At 39.6% G+C, this 14706-nt stretch overlaps 2 protein-coding genes across 2 annotated transcripts in view; one reads left to right on the plus strand and one right to left on the minus strand.

Moving 5' to 3' along the window:
- Positions 1-3575, minus strand: part of rfc4 (replication factor C (activator 1) 4) — a 34755-nt gene extending 31180 nt beyond the window's left edge. Inside the window, 1 exon segment of the mRNA XM_086088947.1 lies at positions 3382-3575. The gene's annotated coding sequence lies outside the window, so the exon portion shown is untranslated.
- A 10955-nt stretch (positions 3576-14530) lies between these two features.
- Positions 14531-14706, plus strand: part of LOC147165148 (protein ECT2-like) — a 48257-nt gene continuing 48081 nt past the window's right edge. The window contains exon 1 of the mRNA XM_086089410.1: positions 14531-14706. This exon is cut by the window's right edge and continues 147 nt beyond it. The gene's annotated coding sequence lies outside the window, so the exon portion shown is untranslated.

The raw sequence follows: 14706 nt of genomic DNA on the forward strand, positions 1-14706 counted from the left end.
AAGAGTTTTATTTTGAAATGCAACATCAGATTTTGGCCAAAGTACTTTGGTTGGATACATGGGTTGGCATAGTGAGCCTGTAGAACTGGTTTGGTCCTGGGATAACAAACGTTGAATTTTTTATTATTTTTTAAACTCAGCAATATTGGTCAAAATTTCTATTTTCAAAGGAGTTTTATTTTGAAATGCAACATCAGATTTTGGCCAAAGTACTTTGGTTGGCTACCTGGGGCGGTGTAGTGTCCCTTAGAATCGGTTCCGTCCTGGGATAACACTTTGAATTTTATTTTTATTTTTTAATTTTTTTACCAAAACCAGGTGTTGAGCAGCTTTTATTTTGAAGGTGGCAAAGGCAGCGGCATGTCGGCATGTTACCGTGCACAGTATTAACAATTGTTGCTCCTTTGACTCTTCTAGAAATTACGGATTCCATCAAATGTCTTAAACTAAATAAATCTCCTGGGGTCGATGGAATAGTGTCAGAATTCTATAAGATATTTGCCGAGCAGTTGACCCCCTTTTTGTTAAGTGTTCACAGAAAGTATTAATAATGGATCGCTCCCTCCTACTTTAACCCAAGGTCTAATTACACTTATTCCTAAACCAAAAAAATATGTGATTTTTCTTGATAATTGCCGTCCGATTTGTCTTTTGAATAATGATTATAAGATATTAGCAATTGCTCTTGCCAAACGACTTAAATTAGTTTTAAATGCTTTCATAGATGAACCTCAGTCCGGGTTTATGAATAATAGGCATATAGCTAATAATATTAGGCTGGTATTAAGACATTTTAGATTATTCTGAATTGATTAATGACAATAGTTATATCCTATTTCTGAAATTTTTTACAAGGCGTTTGATTCAGTGGAACACAAGTTTATTTTTAAATCTTTAAATAAATTTGGTTTTGGGGTTTTTTTTCCCGTAAAGCTATTCGCACACTATATGCTAATAATAACAGCTCTATTAAATTGAGTACTGGTACCACTCCTCGTTTTGACATTAAACGGGGAATCCGACAAGGATGTCCGACTTCTCCTTACCTCTTCCTCATTGTTGCGCAACTTTTAGCTAACCATATTAAGTCAAGCACTTTAAAAGGAATTAAAGTTGCAGAGCGAGAAATATTTATTAGTCAATTAGCCGATGATACCACTCTTTTTCTCAGAAACTCTGACCAGATAGCGTCTGCTCTGGATATCATCAATGTGTTCTCTAGGGCTTCTGGACTATACCTGAATGTAAATAAATGTGAGCTTATGGCAGTGAAAGACTCTGCTGTTGGCTCGATTTTGAACATTCCTGTCAAAGACACGGTTACATATTTAGGAATAGCTATCATTAAAAACGAAAAAAAAAAAAAACAGAAGTCCCCTGAACTTTGCACCGATTATTGAAAAAAACTAAAAAAAAGATTTAATATGTGGCTTCTTAGAGATTTGTCTTTAAGAGGTAGAACCTTGATAAGTAAAGCAGAAGGTATTTACAGACTTACTTATGCTGCCCTTTCATTGTATGTAGATAATACGACCATTAAAGACATAGACCAGATGCTTTTCAATTTTTTATGGAAGAATAAAACACATTACATTGAAAAATCTGTGGTTATGAATACGTATGAGAAAGGGGGACTTAACTTCTTAAATTTTGACTGCTTAAATAATACATTTAAAATTAACTGGATTAGATATTTTCTGAATAATCCTGACTCAATTTGGAACTGTATTTCGAACTATGTTTTTTTTTCCAAAATTGGTGGATTAAGATTTCTGTTGTCATGTAATTATAAAATTGAAAGAATCCCCATTCGCTTATCTAACTTCCATAAGCAGTCATTGCTTGCTTGGTCACTCATCTACAAGCATAACTTTTCACCACACCGCTACTCTATTTGGAATAACCAAGACATTTGTTACAAGAACAAATCCATTTTTTTAAAGACTTGGTTTGATCATAAAATCATCTGGGTGAATAAACTATTTAACAGCAGAGGAGTGTTATTTACTTATGAGGAATTTCTTCTACACTTTCTGATGCCTGTGACGCCTAAACAATTTGCTGTAGTTTTTTATGCTATTCCTTCTGGTGTATTAATGCTGGTGTTGTAGCTGACACTCCTATTGCTGATATCACTGAATCAGCAATTGGTAGATTATGTTTCAACCCTTCCTGTCATAAAAACAATCGCAAAATCCGTGCTCTTTTCCAAACTGATATTGTGTCTCTGTCACCTGCAATATCATACTGGAACTGTCGTGTAAGGAAATTTATGTTGGGGAAAATTTTGGACCATGCCTCAACAATTATTTTTAGTGAACAAGGTAAAGGAAGTGTCTTTCAATATTATTCATCGTTGTTTTCCTATAAGATATCCTTTTTTGTTAAATTTGGTTATGATATAAGTCTAAACTGCTCCTTCTGTGGCTCCCAATCAGAGACATGCATCTGTTTTGGAAATGTTCTTATGCTCGCAAGCTATGGCAAGACATTTGCAAATTTATTTTGGACAATATCTTTTGTAATTTTGAGCTTTCCTTACCGAATGTTTTGTTTGGATTTTTGAACCATGACAATTCATTTAAAAAATGATATTATTTGATTAATCTTTTAATTTATCTTGCTAAGTTTTACATTCATAAATGTGTGAAGTCTAAACCTATTTTTTTTTCCAGTTATTGAAAGAGATGGTTATTTATTTACGATCCATCTCTACTTCCAAAAATAAGAAGGCTATCAAGACCTTAAATTTGTGTTCTCATTTTGGTGTTTTTAATATTTCTTAGTTTAAGACACCTGGCATATATTTTATTTTACTTTCTTTTTTTATTTTATTGTTATTGTGAGATTATTGTGTACTGTGATGATGTTTGTTTGCTTGATGTTTGCTATGTTTGGCTTGTGATTTCAATTTGTTAAATAAAGCATAAAAAAAAAGAGCGCCCACCCCAAAAATTATGTTAATAATAATAATTTTTTTAAACATATTAACAATTGTTTGGGCGGCTGGCTTCGTCTTTTCGAGTGGAGACTGGCCTGACCGCAGTCGCAAATCTAGCAAGAACCAACTCTGCCGAGAGGACCTGTGCCCGTGTCAGCTCCACACCTAAAGTGTGTTGTACCAATTATTCTGCTTAAACCGTTATATAATTTCAGGTATGCTGTTCTGCCGGTGTTGTAATATGTAACTGGAACTAGTTCACTACAGTGTAAATTTCGTCATATTCAACCATGTCTCATTATTACTTCCCAAACAACACAACAGACGGGACACGTGTCACGGGGAAATATCCACTTCGATAACAGAAACGACCACAAAGCACTCTTGCCCGTTGCGAACTATGTATAAGCATTAGCCTCATCTTACAGTTTTATACGCACCCAATTTCGCTTGTCCGTGACGACGTAGTGAAAACTCCGTCTTCTGTTTGAAGTCAACGACTTAATTTGTTTTTAAAGTATGGAGTGGATAAAATAAGCCAAAAATCTAGCCTCAGACTGGATGCTGATATGACATGAGGAAAAGGACGATATTTTCCCGCACTGTATGACAAACTTCCGTTGACGAATTTAATACAGCCAATCGAATGTTGCGAAATCCGGAAGATGATATATTTTGTTCTTCTTCTTAAATTGTTGGAGTTTTGGCAAACAATTTTCGTCCAATACCGCCATCTTCAGAAAAGGAGTGTGGGTCTGTGCAATCCTAAATCACAGCCTTATATTATTTTTATTGACCCTATTATTCCCCAAAAAATAAAAATAAAAACTTAAACATAACTCATAATAACTTCTCTGGAAAATGTGTCTAGTATTCAGGGCTACTTTCTGACCTCTTAAATAATTAATTAGTTGTTGGTCTTGTCTGAGTCTGACTATTCTTAAAACATCATTCTAGAGCAAGATCATCAATCCAGGGTGGAATTAGTGTTAATTTTGTCAGCCATTTTAAAATTTTGTCTCAGTTTTAGTCCAGTTTCAATCACGCTTGTTAGTTTTTAACATAGTTAGTCAACCTTTTCCTGTTTTTATTTAGTCCATTTTTAGTCAACTTGAAATCTAGCATTTTAGTCTTTATTTTAGTACAAGAAAACATAATTTTATTCGTCAAGTCTTAGTCACCAAAAACTGTCAACATTTTAGTCTAATTTTAATCAGGACAATCTTTTTACAATGTTGAACATTTCTGATCTAAAACTTGATGAAAAACTTGACACACAATTACAGTATATAAACAAGTGGCTACTATGGTTCCATGCTACAATGTAGTGTTACAGAGACAGATAGGCAGAGACAAGATTTTACAAAATCATAACATTTTCGTCTCGTTTTTGTTCATGAATTGAAATGTCCATCGATTTTAGTACAATTTTGAATAAGTGAAGCACATTTTCGTCTCATCTTCATTAGTTGACGAAAATGCGTACTAATTTAGTCCCAGTTATTGTTTATTAATGAGTGTTTTAGTCCAATCTAGTCTCAGTGTTTCCCACAGATTTGTAATCAACTTGGGTGGGTGGACTCAGGTGCGTGGACTACGGGGGTTGGGGGGTGGGTGGGGTATGTTCCCATCCCTGCTACTTGCGTCTCCTCTAACCTCATGATCCTCAAGTGAGTAAAGGGGAACTAATGTTACATGCGGTATATCTAGCCGCGACAAGTTTTATATATATATATATATATATATATATATGTATTAGGGGTGTGAATTGCCTAGTACCTGGCGATTCGATTCGTATCACGATTCATAGGTCACGATTCGATACCGATTAATCCCGTTACAAATCTATAAATTGATTGTTGCGATTTTTTTCTCGCAAATTTTAAAAATACAAATCAATAAAATTGTACGTGTACACTGTAAGATTTGTATGAAAATGTATTTATTTATCTGAAAATTCAGGCTTATAACTGAGCCACTGCATTTAACAAACAGGTTGCAGTCTGTTTCATGTTTGAACAGCACTGAAATAAATTATTAAGGCTTAATGTTCCGTTAATATAACATTCTTCCATGCTTAATGTGTGAATCCTAACCCTAAGCAAGACGTTTTGTTGAATATTTCCATAAAAAATGTATGTTTAAAATTCGATTCGGCCGCATATTGAATCGATTCGAGAATTGCGTGCTGTAATATCGCGATATATTGCCGAATCGATTTTTTCTATTTCTATTTTGGTTTTAATGAAATTTTCTTGAAATCTACTAGGTGGAATATATTGAATATATTGTAATGTGTTGTGATTAACAGCTGAAAAAGCAGATTTATACAGCTGCAAAGGTGCTGTGGAACATCCTAAACTAGATATGCAACAATTACACATAAACTGTTTGCTATTTTATTGATCTTTTATCCATCCATCCATTTTCTTCACCGCTTATTCCTCACTAGGGTCGCGGGGGTGCTGGAGCCTATCCCAGCTGGCTTCGGCCAGTAGGCAGGGTACACCCTGAAACGGTTGCCAGCCAATTCAGGGCACACAGAGACAAACAACCATTCACACTCACAATCACACCTAGGGACAATTTAGAGTGTTCAATTAACCTGCTGTGCATGTCTTTAGAATGTGGGAGGAAACCGGAGAACCTGGAGAAAACCCACACAGGCACGGGGAGAACATGCAAACTTCACTAGGAAGGCCGAAGCCCGGATTCGACGTCATGTCCTTTGCACTGGGAGGTGGACATGCTAACCAGTCAGCCAATGTGTTATTATTGTTATTTAATTTATGCATGACTGTCTGTAGTCGCTGTAGACTTTTTTTTGTGTGTGTGTTTGTCAAAATTATTGTTCAGTCAAAAGAAACAACTTTTGTGTTGGAAAGTGTCTGTGACAAATGGTTGAATAATTATGTCACAAGTCTTGTTGTTTTATGAAGTACAGTAGTCACATTTCAAATTATGTCACAATGTTTATATCATGATGATGAATACAAAAATATATCACTGGGCTAAGTGATGACATTTTAACCACTAAATATCTATGTGTTGAGTTAGAAAGGCCGATCACTACTTCGATCACAGGTGTCAAAGTCTGGTCTTCGAGGGCTGGAGTCCTGCATGTTTTAGAAGTTTTCCTCTTCCAACACAGCCAATTCAAATGATCAGCTCATCAGCAAGCTCTGCAGGAGCCTGATAATAATCCTAATCAGGTGTGTTGGAATAGGGAAACCTCAAAAACATGCAGGACTCCAGTCCTTGAGGACTTTGACACCTGTGACTTAGATGATTAGAGCTCAAGTATTGTGAACTATTATTTTAAGTAGACTAAAACTGAACGTGGAGCAGGATATATGTATGTGTATATATCTGTAGGTTATGTGAATGTGTATGTTTCTAACAAGTACCGTATGTTTTGAGTTATTTGGTCATGTCTGTTTTTGTGTGTGTTGTGATGGAATTATATTTGTTTTATTTACATAGACCTTGGTTTAGGTTGTCTGTCAGATTGTTTAGTTTTTATTGATTTGTTTTTTTAGGGTTTATTGGTTATGTTTGTAACGTTTTTTTGTGTTGTGATGAATTGCATTTCTCTTGGCTAGATAGTCTTTGATAAAGACTGTTGGTCAGATTCTTGTCTTATTTTTTGTTTTTTAGTTTTGTTTAGTTTAGTTTTTAATGAAAAAAAAAGAGAACATTTGTTCAAATAGGAATGTACAAAAGTTTATATAAAGTAGGCATTTTCTTTATGTTTCTGATTTTCATTTGAGCTGGGAAGTATTTGATAGATGTCGTTGGAAAGTTAGGTTTATATTTTGTTCATTATTTTGTATTTTCTTTTCTTCTTCTGTCCTTTTTTATGGCAAAATAAAAACAATAAAAAAAAAACAAGTAGACTAAAACTGCGCTGTTGAATGGAAATCTGAATTTTCATATGCTGTACAGTCTCACTCTACTATTAATCTCTCTTTTGTGTTTGATTCAAGGTCATCGACCACCAGTGCACTAAACGTGGATGGCATGCATGCAAAATGCACGCCAATGCTAATGGTCTGTGAATTAGGCCTTGTCCATGTTATGTCTCGGGTGTGATTGAGGACCCAAATGTGTGGAAGTAGAGCTAACAGGTAGAGATGAAGTCCAAACTAACTTTTTTTTCCCCCCATAACTGTTTTTATTATTTTATTTTTCCCCAAAAATACAAATACAAGCCAGGATATCATACAATGTTTACACAATAAACAAAAACAAAATAAGTACCCATAACACTAACTAGTTCCCTAAGTATTCCTATTCAATTTAAATCCAATAATAATAAATCCAATCTACTTACATCATCATTTCTTTATGAATGAAATAAAAGGCTTCCAGATCGCTTCAAATGTGTTCTTTTTGCCCTTGAAAACATATGTAATTCTTTCTAATGGAAGAGTTGCTAACATTTGGCATTTCCATTGTTCCAACGTTGGTCTGTAAAATTTCTTCCAAGAAAGGGATATGCATCGTTTGGCATTGAGCACACATAAATCCAAAAGCGTCCGTTCATTACAAGAAAATGTATGTCTCTCAGGGTAGAGGCCAAACAAAAACAACTTGGGGTCTTTGGGTACAGATTTAAGGATAATCTTTTCCATCACATTTTTAACCTCCTTTCATAACAATACTATCTTCTGACATTGCCACATACAATGTAGTAATGTACCCCTATGTTCCACACACTTTGGACAAATATCCGGAATGTTTACATTATATCTATGTAGGTCCAATAGTGTCACATACACCCTCGTTAACCATTTAAATTGAATGAGGTGTAGGCATGTATTAAAAGACCTGGTGTGCGCCAAAGTACATGCTCTTTGCCAAATCTCTCTCCGACAGAACTAAAGTCAAGTCTAAATTCCAGGCTCTCAACTTATCATTGAAGCTTTCTGAAACTTGGGACATTAGAAAATTATACAAGTCAGAAATTATACCCTTTTTTAGCCCATCCTTTGTCAACATTTTCTCTAATCTTGTTCGTGTAGGTCATCGGAATTGAATTAAGGCGGCGAGTCCGGAAGTAAGGTGAAGCTCTGCACATGCTTCGGGATGACATCTATGAAAAGTTTGCCATCGCTTATGGTGACTGCACGGAACTAGAGCAAGACATTATTGCTGTAGAGATTTTTACTAATGCTGCAGATGTCGAGATAATTCAAAAGCTTCGAGAGGAAAAACCTTGCACGCTAGCTGAAGCATATGATCTTGCACACTAACATGAGGTCCCAAAGGATGCTGTCAGGGCCATAGCGCAGATGATGTGGCCAGGTTCTGGGCCCTGTGGCTCCACCACAAGAACAGCCATGGTGTTTGAGAATACTACAATTTCTGCGTGTGACCAGCCAAGGTGTGCCCCTGTGACTCCCCCACTGCCGCCGCAGCAGGTGACCAGACGTCGCCAACGTCGTCCTAATAAAGCCATCTCCAGTGGGACGGCCAAAGAAGAGGCCGTCTGTTATAATTGCTCCGCTGTGGGACACGTACAGAGGCAGTGTCCGTCCTCACGCTGCCCCCGACAACCTGTGAGTTTTATTCAAAACCCACCTCATGATGCCAGTGAAGTGATTGTGTGCAGTAAAGGCCAAGAGGAAGAAATGTGCATTCAGATAGTTGTTCATGGACTGAAAATGCGAGCTCTACTGGACTCTGGTGCCCGAAGAAACGTCTTGTCCCTACACCACTACAGCTCTCTTCCATCTCAGTTCCAGCCCATCGTCCAGTCATCTACTGCCAAGGTCCTGCGGGGGATAGGGCTCCAAGGGTTAGCTGTCCTGGGTGAAGTTGTAATGCCTGTTCTCACGTGCACCCCTATTCGAGTTTTCAACCCCGGGGCTACACCAGTCACCCTGAGGACTTCCTCATGTCATATCAGCATCCAGTCTGAGGCGACCGTGTCGGGAGTCATGCCCATGTACTATATAAGACCCGGAACTCATCAGTGACAGGTGCCAGGACAAAGCTGTGCAGTGTGAACTGTTTGGCGCCAACCCAGTAGCCGAGCCTTTCACATTCACCACAGGGCAGCCTCTAGTGGGGGTGGCCGGCACGAGAAGTAGCACTGTCCAAGTGTCCACAGAGCAAGTGAACCACAACAGACTAGCTTGTTCCAGGGTTGGACTCTAGGGCAGCTTGGCACGGCCCAAAAGAATGACTCTGACATTGCACCGGTTTGGCATTGGGTAGCCAGTGGAGGGAACCGGCCACCGTGGTCCTCCATTGCTGCCCTTTGCCCTGCCACAAAGGCATACTGGTCACAGTGGGAAAGATTGTACATTAAAGAGGAGGTGTTACTTAGGAATTTCCTAAGGTTTCCTCCCACATTCCAAAGCATGTCAGGTTAATTGAACACTCCAAATTGTCCATAGGTGTGATTGTGAGTATGGATGGTTGTGTGTCTCTGTGTGCCCTGGATTGGCTGGCAACCAGTTCAGGGTGTACCCCACCTACTGCCTGAAGCCAGCTGGGATAGGCTTCAGCGACCCTCGTGAGGACAAATGGATGGATGGATGTTACTTAGGAATTTTTTCTGCCCGAAGAGTAAAACTTACTACCTACAGATCCTCCTGCCCCGCACATTACGTGAAGCTCTAATGGAACAGATGCATGAGGGGGTAGTCGGGGATCATTTTGGGGGGGAAAGAACGCTTGTACGTGTCAAGACGAGAAACTATTGGTACAATATGAGGGACGACGTGACCAATGTGGTGCCGCACATGCACCAGTTGTGCCGCTAAGGCCCGGCCAAAGAAGACGCCACAGGCTGCCCTGGGCACTGTGAGGATTGGAGCCCCCATGGAGAGGATCACAGTTGACCTCATGGGACCTTTAGATTAAACTGACAGACACAACTGTTACATTGTGGTTGTCCAAGACTATTTTAGCAAGTGGGTGGAAGCCCAACCCGTCCCCAACGAGAGGGCGGTGACAGTGCCCGAAAAGACTGTGTCCAAATGGGTATGTAGATATGGGGCTTCATATAGAATACACAGTGATCAGGGGACCAATTTCGAATCGGCTGTTTTCCAGAGCTTGTGCCAGTTACTAGGGATTGAAAATAATCACACTACCCCTTTTTACCCACAGACGAGCAAGTGAAAGCGTTTCAACGCCACAATACAAAAAACACTGGTGGCCACCGCCAAGAGGTGCCACTGGTTACTGGGATTTGATGCTTCCCCATGCAGTCTTGGCTTACAGAGCCAGCCGACATAATTCTACTGGACTGACCCCTAACATGATGCTATTTGGTCGAGAAGTCACTGAGCCCATGGACTTAGTGGCTGGCCTCCCCCCTGATGACACTAGTGCCAGTTCACTACCCGAATATGTTGTACAACTACAAGAACAACTTGAGCTCTCGCACCGACTAGCGCGAGAGGCCCTAGGATAGGCCTCTGAGAGGGCAAAGAAACAGTATGACAAAAAGAAACAATATGACAAAAATATTTGCCAGGCCCAGTATAAAGTTGGTGATGCTGTGTGGTATTTGTTAAAGGCACTCAATGAAGGGACTTACTTCATTGTGGGCCTGCTTGACAACTTGGTGAACCAGATCCAGAAGGGGCCAAGGTCAAAGGTCAAGGTTGTCCACCACGATAAACTCAAGGCCTACCACTACCGGACCCCGCTGGATAACAGCTGTGCTAATACCTAGTGCCTTCAGAGATAAGTGAGTAGTGGTTACTGAATAGGGATATAATGTTTAATACCTATGTGTGCTAACATCCATTAAGAATTTGTTTATTTGACATGCTGGAGTGATGTTAAAAGGTTAACAGTCATCCGGAGTCAGGGTAGTGTTACAGGCTAAGCCTGGCCCTTTAAAGAGTGGTATTATGGGGGATAGAGTGTTGCGGTGCCGCACTTTTGGCACAGGGGGCGGTGTTGGTCCAAGGGAGTGAATGAATGTGGTGGAGCTTGCTCTGAGCGGTGAAAAGCAGAAATAAAGTTTGTGCGAAAGCAACGAGAAGAGAACATGCCTGTTCAGTCTCTGTACCACGGTTAAGAGTTCACTGGATAGGGGAAGAGGATTTAACACATATACAATTTTAATCCATTTGATGAAGTTTGGGCCACATCCAAATTTCTTCAAAACCTCAAAGAGATATATGTTCATTCAAATCTGTCGTATGCCTTCTCGGCATCCAACGAGAGAAGGGCTGTGTCCGTTGCACACTTGTTGCTATAAATTACATTCAACAATCTCCTCACATTATGAACTCCTTGTCTCCCCTTTATAAAACCATTTTTATCCCTGTTAATCAAGTTTGGTAACAACAATTGAAGTCGCTTAGCTAGCATTTTAGAAATTATCTTCAGATCCGAATTCAACAAACTAATTGGTCAAAAATTTTCACATTTGTTTAACGGTTTGCCAGGTTTAGGTAAGAGAGTAATCATAGCCATATTCAGCGATGGAGGAAGTCTGCCAGTTGTAAAGGCTTCATTAAACATTTCGAGTAAGGGGACTGATAATTTATCTTTGTATTTCTTATATAAATAAACTGGAAGACCATCAGGCTCCGCCCCTTTTCCAGATTTCATACTATCTATCACTTTTATATATCTCTTTTTTGGTGAACTCTGCATCCAGACTAAATTTATTTTCATCTGAAATAGTAGAAATCTCTAAATTAATTTAAAAAAACTTGTATATGTTCTTCCTGTATAGTGGATTGTGCTTCGTACAACTTCGTATAATATTGCTTAAAAGCCAAATAATTTTTTTCGGGATCCGAAACCATGTGTCCATCTAGATCTATTTCTGTAATTGGCAGTCTGTACTCCAATTTTTTTTTCGCCATGCCAATATTTTACCTGCCTTCTCACCTTGCTCGTAAAACTATTGTTTAAGTCTAAGGAGACTTGACGCCGCTCTATCGGCAGAACATTTCTCATATTCAGCTCTCCAATACAACAATTCACTTTCCAGTTGTGAATTACTATTTCTATTCACTTTAGTTTGAAGTTCCTTAATTTTAGATTCAAAATTTTGTCTAACTAAACGAGTCTTTTTGCTTTTAGACCCTGTATAGCTTATGATATGTCCTCTAAGAAAGGCCTTAAATGCTTCCCATTTAATACTCACTGATGTTTGAGTTGTTCCGTTCCGTTCCGTCTTCAATTCCGCTTATCCGGGGTCGGGTCGCGGGGGCAGCAGCTTTAGCAGGGAAGCCCAGACTTCCTTCTCCCCAGCCACTTCAGCCAGCTCCTCCGACGGGATCCCAAGGCGTTCCAAAGCCAGCCGTGAGACGTAGTCTCTCCAGCGTGTCCTGGGTCGTCCCCGGGCCTCCCGCCGGTAGGACATGCCCGGAACACCTCCCCAGGGAGGCGCCCAGGAGGCATCCGAACCAGATGCCCGAGCCACCTCAACTGGTTCCTCTCAACGTGGAGGAGTAGCGGCTCGACGCTGAGTTCCTCCCGAATGACCGAGCTTCTCACCCTATCTCTAAGGGAGAGCCCGGCTACCCTGCGGAGGAAACTCATTTTGGCCGCTTGTATCCGGGATCTTGTTCTTTTGGTCACGACCCACAGCTCGTGACCATAGGTGAGGGCAGGAACGTAGATCGACCGGTAAATCGAGAGCTTTGCCTTTCGGCTCAGCTCCTTCTTCACCACAACGGACCGATACAGCGTCCGCATCACTGCAGACGCTGCACCGATCCGTCTGACGATCTCCCGCTCTAACCTACCCTCACTCGTGAACAAGACCCCAAGATACTTGAACTCCTCCACTTGGGGCAGGATCTCATCCCCGACCCGCAGAGGGCACTCCACCCTTTTCCGACTGAGGACCATGGTCTCAGATTTGGAGGTGCTGATCCTCATCCCAACCGCTTGAGTTGAGTTGTTTGAGTTGTATTAATTTGAAAAAATATCTATATTTGTTCATTCAAATAACCAATTAAATCCGCATCATGTAACCACTTGTGTTGAAATTGCCATTTTGAGGGATCTCTTCTCAATTTATTATCAGTGTAAGTCAGGTAACATAGAGCATCATCTGAGATCACTATATTATCATAAGAGCAATCAGAAATTTTGTGTCGTAATGCTATAGAAATTAAAAATAGGTAGATCCTAGCATAGGTACAAAATGTATTTATATAGTAAGAATAAGTCTTAGTGTCAGGATTTCTTTCTCGCCATACAGCTAACAATTTCAGGTCTTTCATAAATCTATGGATTGTTGTTCTACAGTTATTATGTGTTTGATCTACACCAGTAGATCTGTCTATAACTGGGTTCAAGGCACAGTTTAGATCTCCCCTTATTAAATGTAAACCATTAAGTGAGGACAATGTTAGAAAAAGATCATTATAGAATCTACTATCATCTGCATTAGGCCCGTAAACGTTTACACACTAAAACCAGGTGTTCCGATAGGAGAGAAACTCGAAGAATGAGGTATCTTCCTTTTTCATCCTAATAATATTATGATAATGAGTGGAACTGATTCATGAATCATTGTCATCACTTCTAGATTGGGATGTGAATGGTGCTGTAACTACAGTTCCTTTCCACTTCCTCCTCACGGCTAGGTCACTCACATCCAGAAGATGAGTTTCTTGTAAAAATACAATTTGGGCTTTTCATATCTTTTAATCTATTCATAACTTGTTTAACTTTATGGAGCTTCTGGAGGCCTCGACAATTTCAAGAAACTATTTTAAATTTGCCTACTTGGGAAATGTAAGAAATTCAGTAGAATGGCTACTGAACTTGGTTATTAAATAATTCTTATAGGGCACAACAAAACCGGTTGCAAAAACACACAACCAACAATCAAAACACAAATAATTCCTATCCCTCCCACTCCCGCCCCCTGCCATACTAACTGCCTACGAGCTGTATATGTCTAATCTGTATACCAGTGGTGGGCAAATTCGGTCCTCAAGGGCCGGCGTCCTGCAGGTTTTGGAGGTTTCCCTGCTACAACGCAACTGATTCCGATCAACAGGGTTGTTGCCAAGCTTATGCAGAGCTTGAAGGGAAACATCCAAAATCTGCAGGACTCCGGCACTCGAGGACCAAGTGTGCCCACCCCTGCTGTATATATACCGTATAGTAGTCTGCTCGTGAGATGGAAGGAGCAAGATGGCCGCCGTGTTGCTCCAACGGCTTGCATGGACGGGCGTGTATGGGCTATCGGCTATCCAGTTATATATTATTTTTTACTATTAATTTGTTAATACTTATGGCAAAAAATATTAATAAATGCAGGTATGGAGATAAAAATCCCAACTTTACACACTTCCACATTGATATGATCACCTATATTGGACTTATAAATTACTCTCATAACAGAAAGGCTCTGAAAAGCCAATATTTGTAAAAAACAAAAACAAATATATTTGGAAGGTAATGAAACCCCTGTCCTTATTGTGTTTTTTTTTGTGGTGTTGATTTATTTTTTATGCTGTACACTAATATACCAATATATAATGTTTCATTTTGTTTATTTCGGGTATACTGTTCTGTACTTATTCTATGGTTCAATAAAGTTGATTACAAAAAAAGTCCTCTGACCTAAAATGGCCGACTCGTGACGACACTGCCGACTCTGCCTCCAGTCATGCTCTTGTACTGGTAACCCGCACCCCGCTCACATTTTGCGCGTCGAAAGTTGAATAGCTAACCAATCAAAAGCCTTTCCGGGATTTTTAGTCACCCTTGTCCAATTGGCGCCTGGCGCTAATGTTTTTAGTGCTGTTTGAACTGAAACC

The sequence above is a fragment of the Leptonotus elevatus genome, chromosome 11, assembly GCF_054856555.1.
Source record: "Leptonotus elevatus isolate MCC_2025b chromosome 11, RoL_Lele_1.0, whole genome shotgun sequence".
NCBI lineage: Eukaryota > Metazoa > Chordata > Actinopteri > Syngnathiformes > Syngnathidae > Leptonotus > Leptonotus elevatus.